General features: G+C 36.4%; 1 pseudogene; it reads right to left on the bottom strand.

The window, feature by feature from the left end:
* Window positions 1–225: 225 nt before the first annotated feature.
* LOC148193050 (uncharacterized) lies at window positions 226–5,083 on the bottom strand (annotated as a pseudogene).
* Between the last annotated feature and the right edge of the window lie 598 nt (window positions 5,084–5,681).

Consider the following 5,681-nt stretch of genomic DNA (forward strand, 5'->3'; position numbering starts at 1 on the left):
TGAACAGAAAAAGCATGCATACTTTCACTATTATCAACGGGAGAACTGGCTTCATAGTTCATATATTCTAATTATAATATTCTACAACCATTTGTCTGCAACTCTTTTTAAACAAGCAAAACTTATATGGGACATTATGATCTCTGTTTGCTGATTGTTTTCCTATTTCATTAAGTCACTCCATTCAATTAAATTTTATGTTTTATGTTTTAATACACCTAAAACTCACCGAAAATAACTTCTTTCTGATGTCACCTTTTGCAAAACAAAGCCTCCCACCAAATCAATTCTCACAACATCTTTTGCTTCAGGAATTACTTCATTGTTGAAGCCATAAAGGGTCTCCGTGGCATTCTTCGACTCAGAAACCTACAAGCAAATCAAGAAAAGATTTCTTCAATTTTTGAACTAGTATAAAATTAGCTTTCCCCAAAAGATAAAACAAACATGGATTCAGATGATTACCGAGTTTGTAAGAACAACAATTAAGTCATCTTGAAAGTACTCAAACAGATAATAGTGCACTATAGCTTCCCTCGTAGGTAGAGGCCATGAAACCTTCATCCTTTCTTCCAAAATTCAAAGCAAAATCAACACTTAAGAACAAAAACTTTTGGCATGGTAAGGGCAATTAGAGTTTTATTGTTTTTAATTGATGATGGCAGGACAAACCTCACGAGTGATAACTGCTCCCGAATCCCAGCCTTCTACAAGCATTCAGTTGATAAGATTTTGAAAGTGGGAACAGTAGACTAAGGCCACCTAAATGGAAATTGTGAAAAGTGTGTCAGGTACAATTACCAGATACATTGGTGTAACGATATATTACTCAGATTCAAATCCACTCCCGAAGAATACATCGACATTCAGAACAACCTTATAAAAAAAGTATGAAGCCAACTGCATGCAAAATACATTTCTTGCAACTATAACTTTCTCATAATCCTAAACCACACCAAAATGTAGTTTTTATCAAGTGGTATAACTTTGAACTTTATACAGAAATTAAACAACCGTAAATGTGATGATACTGGTGAGTTTCGTGTTCAGACTAGTATAGAAAATTCAAGGCACATATTGTACTAAATATAATTCTCACCAAGGCATGTCTCCCATGAGATACATAAACCTATAACAAAGAAAGTAACACATCAAATTTTGCATGTCGAAATCAATAATATAGCTTTTGTCACTAAAAGGGTTGCTCTAGTGTGACTTACAAACATCAACAGGTCCATCTACCAAGCCTTCCACAACCATTGTATGAAAAGGGGTCCCTTCTGGTCCTTCGCGATACATAACGTGAAACTCTTCACCATCTTGTTTTAACTGTTAAAATAAGTAATATTATCACTTGAGAACTGGAATGAACAATCAAGTATCTTCAATTATACAATGAAATATTGTTGGACAAAAAAGAGAATCAACTAGGCCAATCATCTAATGTGAATTCCTGATTTTTGTGAAAGAAAGTCATCAATTAAACATGCAAAAAAAAATCAGGATCTGAATAAATGGAAGATGGGATAAATAGGAAAAATTTCAACAAAACAAATGAAACTACTGAGAGTCAACAACATACTTTCCAATCAGTGTGTGACGTATTAGATCTTTCACTATCAGCTGATGAAACACTCCTCAACATATCAAGAAAATGAGATACATCAATAATCTTGGCTTTTGCTAATCGGTCAGAGAATAAACCCTAATTTATAAAAATGTACTCATCCACGGCAGACCACGAGACAACATCACACCACGACAAGGGTTTCACCCACCATAGCCGAGAACTTCAACCACGAAGAACAACTTCAAACGTCGAGCTTCACCCAACCACCTCGACGACTGAACGAGAACAATGGCAACCGTAATGAAGGAGAATGGAGAAGAAAGGAGGAGAACGAAGGAGGAAGAATGGAGAAGAAAGGAGGAGAACGAAGGAGGAAGAATGGAGAAGAAAGGAGGAGAACGAAGGAGGAAGAATGGAGGAGAAAGGAGGAGAACGAATGAGGAAGGATGGAGGAGAAAAGAGGAGAACGAAGGAGGAAGAATGGATGAGAAAGGAGGAGAACGAAGGAAAAATGGAGGAGACCGGTGGAGGGAACGTAGAACCAGAAAGAAAAAGAAATTGTAGAGAAAGGGCAGTGGGAAATATGTAAAAAAATTCATACCTGGTATAATATTTAACCGGTATAGATTAATAATTTATACATATTTTAGAGTTAATCGGTATAAAAAAAATTCTTTTATACCTATTATGATTGCAACTGGTATAAAAATATTTATATTTTATTATGATATTGTCACCGCACCTCTTTCCATACTTGTTTTTATTATAACAAGTGTAGAAAAGTTTCTTATATTTACAAAACTACCACCATGCCACTTTTCATACCTGATAAATTTTAACAGGTATAAAAAATTGCTATAAAAAGTATATTTTCCGCTAGTGATTGCCTATGACAAACGTCCACATGTTCTTCAAATACAGGTTAGAAATGGACATTAGAGACAAGAAGACATTAGTGGAACGATCTTCTCATTAAAAGTCGCACCAAAAAGATTGTACGATCTACTTTTGGTAAAGAACTGAAAAAGTAAGTCTACTATGAAAATTAGACATCAACCTATAAGAGACTCCTATGACAAAAGCTACGAAGAGTCGAATCTTGTGGACAAGCATCAAACGGCTACATTTTCAAAAGGATTATAAATAGAAGATTTTTGACGAAGAAGAAAACAAGGATGGGCACTTAAAGATTGACATGAAAAATCATCCTCATGGAAAGATCAAGAATTCTCTCAAAGCTATTCAGAGTCAAATATTCTTTTATAAGAAGAAAGAGAAAGAGAGAGAGAGAGAGAGGGAGACTTGAAATAAAGAAATGAAACACTCTCAAGATACATTAATATATAAGCTTACTGTTGTAAGAAGAGAAAAGAGAGAAAAATTCAGTGAGTCTGTTAGACTCAAATGTATTGAACACATATCCTCTTTGTGAGAGTTATTGCCTAAGGACTTTGTAATCAATCTTTTGATTGTAAATTTTGAAGGGAATTAAAATATTTTACCTCTAAATTTGAGGAGTTAAACACTAACTAGACAGGTGTGTCTAGTGGAAACTAGGACTGGACGAAACTTTGACATTAAACTTGGTGGAGTTAAATGATAGCTAGACAGGTTTGTCTAGTAGAAACTAGGAGTGGGTGAAACTCAACTAGACAACATATCAGGAAGATATCTCAATTGTTTGGGGATACTAGGAGTGGTGAAGAATACTACACAACCAGGAGGGGGTGAAACTTAGTCAGGGTCACAGTAAGAGGGGTTATTAGGTTGACTACGACAACTAGTAATAGGTTAAACTCAACTAGAGAAATGTATATGGAGGATACCAAGAGTGTCTAGGGATATCAGAAATGGTGAAGAATATTACACAACCAGGAGTGAGTGAAACTCAGTCAAGGTCACAATAACAAGGGTTACATAGTTGACTACTACATCCAGGATTGGGCTAAACTCAACTACACATTGTATCTAGAACATACCGGGAGTGTTTAGGGATACTAGGAATGGTGAACAATACTACATAACTAGAAGTAGGTGATACTCAGTACTAGTCACAATATTGTGGGTTATTGAGTTTGACTAGAGAAACCATGAGTGGTAAGAATACTCACATGTACTTCATTGAAAATCTAGTGAAACCCTCTAAGGAGAACTGAATGTAGCTTAGTTGAGTGAACCAGTATAAAATGTCTGTGTTATGCTTTAGATTTACAAACATTCTCTTGTGCGAAAAGCAAATCCTTAACATGCATGCATGTTAACAGACACCTCTTTCTCTAAGAGTTGCTTCTCCTAAACACTATTGAAATAAGCTAAATACTTAGACCATAAATGCATCTATCAGAACAACGTTTATAGCTTAAGAACTAAGGTGCTCATGAGGATCATCCAATCTCCAACACTTTATTCGTGACTCATTCGTAACACAATCCATTAGGTCCTTCTTGCATCCTATTATAAGGGATAATATGATTTTTTTTTCTTTTCAAGGTTTTGCAATGGGGTTTAAGAAAAAAAAAATTAAAGGCTCACAAGGGCTATCAATGGATTAATATTAAGGTGGATTTATTTGGCCAAGTAGCTAAAAACAAGAAATCCTCAATCATATCAAATAATGCATATCTACCTAAGTTGCAAAACAAAAGAATCAAGCTAAATATTAGAGAATAAACAAAATATGAGCAAGTCACTCAAGAAAAATAGGAATGACATTGGTTTTCCATCCATAATAATTAGGCTCAAAACTCATAAGGCTAAAAACTCTTTCACAAAAGATTGAACCAAGTAATTCTCAAACGTTCGTCTCCATCGCCGTCATCTCCATGTCCATCTCCATCGCGCAACCCCGTTCAACCTCCATGGCTGTTGCGACGCAGACAACGTTCGTGCAACCTCATTTCATGCAAACCCTCAGGCCATCACCCAACAACCTCGGCGCGACTTCCACCCATGGCCAACCATCATCACCTGAAACTTGCAAAGAGGCAAACCCAGAAAACGCTCAACACCCAGACCCAAATCGTGAAGCCTCTTCGTGCATCTACCACCTCGTCGTGCCTCAATGTTGTCACTGTAGAATGCAGAAACCCATCATCTGTGACCATCTCCATTCACCTGTAACCAGAAAACCACAACAAACTTCCCCCAAAATCGAAAAAACTAGAGAAGAAACCCATTCTCATCGCGATCCCAAAATCGCGCAAGCCTCGCGCCTCCATCACGAAGACCATCATCGCGCCTCGATGCCACCGCATTCTCCTCCATAATTAACTGAGAATCATGCCGCCAACCTGGAATCAAAAAATAGCAAACCTAAAGCCAAAACTCCAATCGTGATTGAGCGCGAGTTCGCCGTTTAAAGTCGTTTCTTCCTCATCATTTTCACTTCGCACAAACATCTTTGAATTTGTGAAGCAAACAATGCCATCTTAATGCCTCCATGGAAATTGCAGCAGCATCGTGACCAATTCCACTTCGCAGCGCAGACGCAAAGCTCCATTCGTGTGGCGGCATAAGAGTAAGCAAGGGGGAATTGCAATCTGAAACCCTAATTGGGGAAGGAAGAGGGATGCCACATGGCAAAATTTCATTGGTCGTGTCCCCCTCTCAGTAAAATTTGGTCAAATAAGGGCTTTGGTGTAATTTTGAAAATTTAAAAGGGGCAAAAGTGCAATTATAGGAATTTTCAAGGGTTTTTTCTATAATTTTGAAACTTAAGAAGGACATTAAAGAAATTCAAGAGATAATTCAATTGATATTTTTAAGATAATTAAATTAATCTAAAAATATATCAACAGGAAATATCTTATCAACAGATTATTCAAAGTCCAAGCTCAATCAAACCTATATAAAGAGAACTAGGAGAGGCAGAAAACATAACTCATTCATTCACTCAGACTCCTCGATTGGAAGCAATCATCCACCACTTTTCTCACTTTTATTTTACCATGCATTCCATTACATTCATGGAGGGCTAAGCTTTTAGAGCTATTCCACTGTAATTTCGTTATGGATACTAAGATTAAGTTGAATTAATGAATTTGTTTCTTTTGATTATTGATTTGAGTTATTCTTCTTCTATGTCTTTTATCTCTCAATCATATTAAAACTA

The sequence above is a fragment of the Vigna umbellata genome, chromosome 9 (genome assembly GCF_029865625.1).
Source record: "Vigna umbellata cultivar VRB3 chromosome 9, Vumbellata_1.0, whole genome shotgun sequence".
NCBI classification, from domain to species: Eukaryota; Viridiplantae; Streptophyta; class Magnoliopsida; order Fabales; family Fabaceae; genus Vigna; species Vigna umbellata.